The following is a 10,385-nucleotide window of genomic DNA, read 5'->3' as shown; positions in this document are numbered from 1 at the left end:
TACTGATGATAGCAGGAATTAAACACAGATATTTCAATAACATGTAGTGAATCAAAACATTTATTGGATCAAATTTAATATTTTGAACATACTGTAGAATGTAGTAATGCATGAAAATAAGCTTGTAGTATATATTCCTACAAGTACAGGATTACTCTGTGATAAAATGTCATAAAATAATACACTACTACTGATGAAACAATTTGTAACACTGAGTCGTTTCTCTAAAATTATCTCTAAATATTTATTCTTCTATTAAATAAAAAATTCTATTTCCTAAACTCAACTCACTGTTAATATTACTTCTGACTGTTGTTTTATATGAATACCTTAAAGTACTATCTATACAATGTTAATAATACTAGTATGAGAATGGTTATTATTACAATTTAGTGTATTTCTCACTATTAATAGTTTGGCTTCAAAATTTTCATTTCTTTGTTTTATGAAGGATTCACTCAAGCAGATATTTTGGTTTTGTTCTCTCCTCGTAGTTAGATAAATTTGCTCCTGTCTTATTATAATACTTCATTCGCAGCCACAGTTTTCCGACAAAAAGTGATTCTCATTTTGTGTAAATAGAATTCTTGATTTGTTTTGATTAGGAATATTTCTCTTTCTTATAGTTTAAATACTGCTATACTTCGTTTGTTTATAAAATATTAGCATAAACGCATATTATTTTTTATTTAGAATACATAATTAGAGAATCATCCACTCATTATTTAAAAAAATCTTCCCAAGAAGCAAAAATAAATGTAATATTTCATTTAATAAATCACGATTTTTTTAAACATTATTATTTGTTCTCAAATACAACCATTCTTATTTCAAGAAATTAGTTAAAATGAAGCTTTAACACGTTAGTATATCAGTAGTAAATAGTATATAATGTATATAGCGTATGGTAGTGAATTAGTAATTCTTCAAATCTAAAGGCATGTATTTAATCCCTCGTTTGACACATCAGTAATCTAGTACAGAAGATAATTTTATTTGAGCTGTGCCAAATAAATAGACGAGCTATTGTTAAAACCGTTAATGATTTTTTTACAAATTTTTTGACAACTGATAAAAATCTTGATATTTCTTGATCACATACGAACGTTGTTGAATAAGTTTTATTCACTCCCAAAGATATTCTTCCATTAACATACAAATAGTAAAAAGTACAGGTAACCATTAGTAAAAAAGTGAAATGTTAGATAGAGAAAGCGAACCCCAGGAAGTTTATAATTTCTTGTCTTTTATCATATATAATTATATAACGATGAAGAAGAATTTAAACTGTTAATAATATGATAGTACACACTTACTAAACACATATTTAAACTGTTAATAATATGATAGTACACACTTACTAAACACATATTTAAACTGTTAATAATATGATAGTACACACTTACTAAACACATATTTAAACTGTTAATAATATGATAGTACACACTTACTAAACACATATTTAAACTGTCAATAATATGATAGTACACACTTACTAAACACATATTTAAACTGTTAATAATATGATAGTACACACTTACTAAACACATATTTAAACTGTTAATAATAGTACACACTTACTAAACACATATTTAAACTGTTAATAATAGTACACACTTACTAAACACATATTTAAACTGTTAATAATAGTACACACTTACTAAACACATATTTAAACTGTTAATAATAGTACACACTTACTAAACACATATTTAAACTGTTAATAATATGATAGTACACACTTACTAAACACATATTTAAACTGTTAATAATATGATAGTACACACTTACTAAACACATATTTAAACTGTTAATAATATGATAGTACACACTTACTAAACACATATTTAAACTGTTAATAATATGATAGTACACACTTACTAAACACATATTTAAACTGTCAATAATATGATAGTACACACTTACTAAACACATATTTAAACTGTTAATAATATGATAGTACACACTTACTAAACACATATTTAAACTGTTAATAATAGTACACACTTACTAAACACATATTTAAACTGTTAATAATAGTACACACTTACTAAAACACATATTTAAACTGTTAATAATAGTACACACTTACTAAACACATATTTAAACTGTTAATAATAGTACACACTTACTAAACACATATTTAAACTGTTAATAATATGATAGTACACACTTACTAAACACATATTTAAACTGTTAATAATATGATAGTACACACTTACTAAACACATATTTAAACTGTTAATAATATGATAGTACACACTTACTAAACACATATTTAAACTGTTAATAATAGTACACACTTACTAAACACATATTTAAACTGTTAATAATAGTACACACTTACTCAACACATATTTAAACTGTTAATAATAGTACACACTTACTCAACACATATTTAAACTGTTAATAATATGATAGTACACACTTACTAAACACATATTTAAACTGTTAATAATATGATAGTACACACTTACTAAACACATATTTAAACTGTTAATAATAGTACACACTTACTAAACACATATTTAAACTGTTAATAATATGATAGTACACACTTACTAAACACATATTTAAACTGTTAATAATATGATAGTACACACTTACTAAACACATATTTAAACTGTTAATAATATGATAGTACACACTTACTAAACACATATTTAAACTGTCAATAATATGATAGTACACACTTACTAAACACATATTTAAACTGTTAATAATAGTACACACTTACTAAACACATATTTAAACTGTTAATAATAGTACACACTTACTAAACACATATTTAAACTGTTAATAATATGATAGTACACACTTACTAAACACATATTTAAACTGTTAATAATATGATAGTACACACTTACTAAACACATATTTAAACTGTTAATAATATGATAGTACACACTTACTAAACACATATTTAAACTGTTAATAATATGATAGTACACACTTACTAAACACATATTTAAACTGTTAATAATATGATAGTACACACTTACTAAACACATATTTAAACTGTCAATAATATGATAGTACACACTTACTAAACACATTTTTCACTTCTCTTGTTTTGAAGAAAACAAGAGTAAAAAACATGTCACTTTATCCAACGTATTTTGCATAATGTTTTTAATATCATGCAAAGCTGTTAGAGCGCTAATTGGATTAGTCTTTTTTTTTTTCAAGCAATTGATAAGAAATATCGCATCCTATGAACTACAGTTAGAAACAACGCTGGGGTTTCGTTTATCAACTGAAAAGAGGTTCGTTTAATTTGAATTAGATTATGTCATGAATTAATAACTATGTTCAATATTCTACAATTCCGGTAAAGTGCACAAAATTACTAATAGAGAGTGGTGTGGACACATTTGTAAATTTTAGTATGTTTGTTTGTAGTTATGCACAAGGTTTCACATTGGGCTGTCTATGCACTATCCACCTCGAGTATCAAAACTAGTTTTCCTTTGTTGTAAGTATGCAGATATTCCACTGGAAAACTTTCTAAACCTATTACATATGTAATAATATAAGCTGTGCGCAATGTTCCTTTTATTCTATTGATAGAAACTTTATTTTCTGAAAGAATGAAAGTTGTCATGGAATTTATTACTATCTATTGTTCAGGAAAATAAACATTGAAAATGTAAAATATTCTAAAGACATCAACCAGTATAGAATTAATATTTAAAATATGCTAAAAAGGAGATAAGTAAACATAACGTTTATATTTCAATGTTCAAAGGTATGTCGTAAATTTGCTATTTTTATTTATTTTTCTTAACTTCGTTTTAATCTTTTGTTTAACAGCACAATTTTCTGTCAGCCATGGATGAATAAAAAAGTTAATCTGTACTCATAAATGTAAACAATGGAAAATATTACAAAGAAATAATAAAAATTAGAAATAAAGTTACGGTAGTGATCATAGATGTCACTTTAGTATTACAAGTTTATTTCGTACAACGAGACTTACCTATGATTCAATTCTCTTATTTGTTGTGTGTCACGTTTGTTCATTTTATTGGTGATAAAGGATTTCTCTTTTTATGTAAGTAATGGTTTTCAGTGGTTATTAATAAGTAGTAGTAACGTTTGTTCTTCAACATAGCAGAAAAAAGAATAGCAGTAGAAGCATTGAACTTATAAATTGAAAATAGGGTTAAGTAAGCCAAACATAATTGAAGAACAACCACGATAGAGGTCTTGTGAATGAATAGATTTAGCTACTCGACATCAATGAAAAAGAACAGTACGGTACTAGATTCGAAAACTGAATATTTATAAAACTAGAATTATAATTAGTGATAAACTAGGTAATGGAACAATTATTAAATTAAGACAGTACAATATTATAAATATCAATGGGACGTATAGAACAGTAGAGAAAATACAGCACTATAATTAACATTAAGAAACTTAGAAAATAAAACAAAAACAGTAGAGTTCCAGTCTTTTTTCAAATATATGTTGTGGTAGTATGTAGCCCATATTTATTATTCTAAATATTTCACTGTCTGAGTTTTATAAATAAAAGATGTAATCTCAATGTTCCTCAAATAATTTGTCTGTTGTTAAATTGTTGCTGACAATGAGGTCCTTCGTATCTGTTTGTCTAATTTAATGTATTTCAAGCTGAATATACATATTAATTTTGTGAATTATTGTTCATTTCTATTGATTTCTTAAAATTACTTCATTAAGTTCTATTTCAGTTTTTATGGTATAATTTAATCTTTGTTACCATTTGTATAGTTTTGTGTTAATGATCGTTATCTATTTTCTAATAATTTTTCGTTTTGTCAATAGTCAATTAAGAGATGTAGGAGTGTTCTTTTGAATTAAAGAAAATTTGACATAAGCCACTAAATTTCATTTCATAATGTCTAGTTAAGTAGAATGGTGCAAATAGCATGTTAAATTTGTAATCAAAGAAAGATACTAACGCATTAATAAAAAGGAAGAAATATAGAATCCATTTAAGGAAGTTACTCATTTCTGTCATAAGCTTATGTACTTCTTTTCATTGGTTGACGTACGTTTCGTAACTGTGGCATATTTTACCAGCTTATTGAGAAGATCCTGACAGTAAAGTGATTTACTGCGCTTTAATTAGAAAGAGAAAATAGTTTCTTCTTTTTAAAACAAGAATCTTAACCACAGGGATATTATTTGTACATGTAACAAACATTTATAGTAATTCAAAGAATGTTTTAATTCTGTTTTTTGATTGGTTTGGGGGCCAGCGAAGATGAGTGGTTCCTCCTGGACGATACAGGTACCACGGAGCGCTAGACTAACCTTGAGGGTTCATTTGGACAATCCACGCTTTCCATCTCCGCCCCAACTAACTGTGTGTGCATACAATTGATAACCCCATGCCAGGGTCAGAGCAATTAATAGGGAAGACACAATACGGACTCTAGGCCATGAAGTATGTCACCAATTTTGAATTTATTTACAACAATAAGAACGTTACACAAATCATTACAATTAAAAAATACACGTTCATATATACACTAAGAAGAAAAATCAAAAACAAAAAGGAAAAATGGTACAAATTAAGCAGAAAATATATACATGCACATATATACGAAGTGAGTAAGTGAAACACACTTAATATATACAAAAGTTAAATGACACAATAATTAAAAATACACATGTAGACATAACTTAATAAAAGCAGAAAGAAACAAAATTATGATACTTAATATTTTACATATATATACAAAATGAGTACAGTGATAAAAAATAAAGAAATTAAATAATACAAAAGGAAAAGAAAATTGAAAAAGGAAAATCATCAAAAATATTGAAAAAGATAGGGATACGTTAAGCACACTAAACATGTACGACGTTAAGCACGCTGAACATGTACGAAGTTAAGCACACTGAATATATGCAAAGTTAAGCACACTGAATATATACAAAGTTAAGCACACTGAATATGTACGAAGTTAAGCACATTGAGCATGTACGAAGTTAAGCACATTGAGCATGTACGAAGTTAAGCACATTAAACATGTACGAAGTTAAGCACGCTGAACATGTACAAAGTTAATATAAAGCAATAACCGAAATAAATACACTGAGATTAATAAGTCTTAATAAAAAGGTATCAAATAAATGAAAATATATACATACATATTATATATACACACACACACAAAGTTAATAAGTACAATTAATATATACAAAAGTAACATAATAATTAGAAATACGCGTATCAATATATTAACAACTCGATAATAAAAATAAAGAAAATCATAACAATTAAAATTTACATCCAGAATGAAAACAAAACAAAGGAAGTGAGTACAAAGATAGGGCGACTCAAAATCCGAGCCCCACACGACTCCTCTCCAGCGTACAGAGAGGTGAAACGTCCGGCCCCCACCGATGGTAAAAGTCCCTAGGTCTAAGCAGCCGGTAGTCCGCATCGAGACGAAGTAACAGCCTATACTTGGCCTCACCCAGAATATTAAAGTAAGGACACCGAAAGGAGGGACAAAACACATCGGATATTTGCAGGCTCATGGAAAAATCAAAAAGCCTGCGCCCTGTGCCAACCAAGAATCTCGTGAGGTGGCAGTATGGGTGACACTCCAAAGACAAACAGAGAAAGGTGGTAAACAGGAAAAGAGAAAGACACTGGGTACGGACAAATGAGATGCCCAAACTTCCCCTGCGAGGCAACAGGGTCAAGGAGAGCTGAGACACAGTCTCAGAGTTGCCACCCCACAGGAAGGGGAAGAGGTGATGTTAGGTAGCTCGTGCAGTGCAGTCATAGCCCCAACATAGCAGACCAAGGGGAGAATACTCCTCCTCACCACCTCCACCCTGCCAAACAAACTAGCAGCGGTAAACGTGCACTGCCAAACTGACACGCTGCACCACCTCCCCTCAGGCAACCTCGTGGCACGCGAGAGAACGATCCTCAAAGCAAGTGACTGGGGAGGAGGTTCAATTCAGTCCAAACAGGGAGTCGGCAGACGAGGTCCATTTGCCCAACTACTGAGTGAACCAAGGAAGGTATAACTGCACTCAAAAAGGCACACAGGACTTTATAAACAATCTTTGCATTCACGTTCAAGAGAGATATGGGGCACCAGATCTTCAGACTGGGTGTGATCCTTACACACAAATGTAATGAGCCCATCTAGCATTCACGGTGGCATACACTCTCTACCCACACAGTTGTTAAAAAGTCTAATATAGAGGGGTCTGACAACATGCCACACCCAGTGAAAGAATTTCACCGGCATTCCATCCGGCCCAAGCCACTTACCAAGCAGCATAGACCGAATGGCCGACCAACCTTCACCCAAGCTGATGGGTTGCACGAGCTGATCGTGAAGAGAAGGATTGAGGGAGGGCAAAAACTGAGTGATGTCTTACCACAACCCCTCATCCACGGGTGAGGCCGAATATAAACGGCGATAAAAGCCGAGGCACGCATCTAGAATGTCGGAGATGTCAGATGATGATTTACCATTCTCCAACATCAGACTGAAGATGTTTCTGGTCTTGGCCATCTCCCGTCCCTTGCACAGTAGAACTTGCGTAACATTTCTGGGATCAAGAGATTCAATCGGACTGGAAATGCTCGCTGCACAGAATAGTTTGGAATACTCCAAATCTATATTCTTGTAAAGGTTCTCAATGCCCAAGATGACCCAGTGATCTATCGGCCTGCCTTGGAGCAAGGCAGCTAAGATGTCCTGCTTGCCTCACAAGGCCAGGTGGCGGGCTCACGAATGCTACATGCTAGCTAGCCTCAACAAGGGGGCACAGGCTTCCTTGAAACTCGTCCACCAAGAACCGTCGACAGACTCGACAGAACAAAGTCCCTGGACCAAGACAATTAATTCGTCTCCAACCTCATCCTTGGCTAGAAAGGAGACGTTGACGCTCCACACACCATGGCCCAAAAAAACAGGGACAAAGTCCTGGAATGTTGTAAGAAGTGCCCAATGGTTGAACACGTAAAACGAGTCGTCCCCAACTCGGTGAACTGCAGCCCTGCTAAGGCTCTGCTGTAGGCCAGGTGTTTACATAGAACCTGTCCAGGCGACAAGAAACATCCTGACAGGTCCAAGTGGCCACAAAAGCAGACCCACGCAGTGCACGTATGAGATCACAGAATTCAAAGTTTGACAGCACTGCGTCCAGAGACTGCATACACTGATCACCAGAAACAGGATTACCTCCAATCTTGTCAAAATGAGGATCCAATATGCAGTTGAAGTCGCCACCAAGGACGCTACCAGCCAGCGTTATCAAGAATCTGTCCGAGCCTGAGAAGGAATCTATCTTCCCAAAAGCATACATTAACAAGCCGAATCTTACGACATCTGGCAACAACATTAATGCATACAACCCGCCCCTCAACATCACTGTGTGACGCAAGGGTAATGCCATTAAAATGCAGGTGAAAGACTAAAAGGCACGGACAGGAAAATGGTAAGAAAACGAAAAGTGGTTCCTCCTAGAGGAAAAATGTGTCTCCTGCAAGAAAATTGCATCAACCACAAGCGGTTGAAGAGGAAAACTGCGTATAATTGCTTTGCAATGCTATGCATTCCCTGGATGTTTAGGGTTAAACAGGAAAAACCCATCAATCAGCCAGGAGGGGGAGTCAGTGACGCTTTTGCTTTGGTTGAACTGACTGTGCAGGAGAGCAAAGTAGCCTCTTAAGTCCACCCAACCCCACACCGACATCATTGCAGTGGCTGCCAGAATTTGACAACCACTGCTGCACTGAAGATTCTCTCAGACACAAGTCTGAGAGAGATATGGGGCTGCAGGGCCCCTGCTCCCCGTTGCTCTCCCCCCGAGATCCCAAAAAGCTTGAGATACTGGGAAATCCACACCTCCTACTGCCCGGGCGGGGGGGGTGTCCCACGAAGGATTCCGACCACACCAGGATCAGGAGAGTGGGCCCGAGCCTCCACGGATGCCTCGCCCACTGGAACATTAGAAGGAGTGGGCCCAGCATCTCCAGATGCCCCAACGACCTGTATCTCACCTGGTATATCCTCAGAGGTCCCATCCCCGTCAACAGTCACAACTGGGGGTGGAACAGAGGAAACCCCACCCCTTTCGCTCTCTCTCTTCTAACGCAGCTGCCCTGCAGCCACCGCAGCGTAAGATGCCACACGTCCTCGAGTTATCCGAGGACGTGTGGTCACCATCACACACAGAACAGACACCGTGCACTCATTATTAATGTGTCCAAATGCCAGACACTTCCCACATTCCAGAATAGTTTATCATAACCCGGAAGTCGTAGATGGTCACAAAGTTGGGAACCAGCTTCTTCATGTCGATGCACACCCACCGGTTGTGTACACTCCAGGGGACGTCTGGCATGCTTTGTGTTCGATTTTCCTAACTATTCCGTACGCCGACAACACATTCTTGACGGCGTCATGGGACAGTTCAAAAGGAGCCGACCGGAGGGTCATCCATTTATGTTCTGACTGGCCGGCTCCACAGATGCACGCTGATATCCAAAGGGAAAGTCCCCTTTGTCGAGTAGGGTTCTAGCGTGTACTGACGACGCCAAGTATCGCCCGTTGCTGAAGTGCTGTAAGCACTCGTTATGGATACCCCCCAGGTCGGTATTGACGGCGTCTATAACCGCTAAGAGTAACGGTCAATGATCAATAAGATATTGCTCTCCCACGTGTAACACCACTACACTTCATAAATGTGAAGCATTTTTATTGGGGGAGGGGAGGATAAAAAGAGTAAAAGGAAGTGAATCATGGAACTTCTGATAGTAATACAGTTTATACAGGTGACCTTGTAAAATGAATCATGGAACTCCTGATAGTAATACAGTTTATACAGGTGACCTTGTAAAATACTCGTTCAGGTATGTGAACAAACAGATATTATAAAAAAAACAGTAATAAAAAACATAAAAAATCGAAGAATAAGCTGAAGATTTTGAGAAAAAGTATGAAAAAATGTATTTGTTTTCAGTCAGGAGGATAGAGGATTATCCTAATAAACATCAGTAAATTGTTCTGTTTTTATTTTAGCCAAATTACATTTTAAATTCTCTTCTGACGGTCAATACCACTATTTTTTGGTAAAAATGTAGCTAAAGAATTGGCGGTGAGTGGTGATGTTTTACACTGCAAAATTAGTGACGGCTAGCGCAGATAGCCCTGGAGTAGTTTTGTACGAAATTAAAAAACAAACAACAGTTTAAATTTTTTAACAGAGTTATGGTTCTTTTAGAGTATTTCAACCCTCGTTTTTCATCTTAGAGAATATGTAAAGTTTTAAAATTTTTACAAGAGAAAAAAAATGTGTCTTCATTCTTATCTCTTCTTCAGATAACAACTTTCCATCGACTTCTCCATGTAGTT

This window comes from Tachypleus tridentatus, chromosome 13 (assembly GCF_004210375.1).
Source record: "Tachypleus tridentatus isolate NWPU-2018 chromosome 13, ASM421037v1, whole genome shotgun sequence".
Lineage (NCBI taxonomy): Eukaryota > Metazoa > Arthropoda > Merostomata > Xiphosura > Limulidae > Tachypleus > Tachypleus tridentatus.
This window is presented reverse-complemented; position numbering follows the sequence as displayed.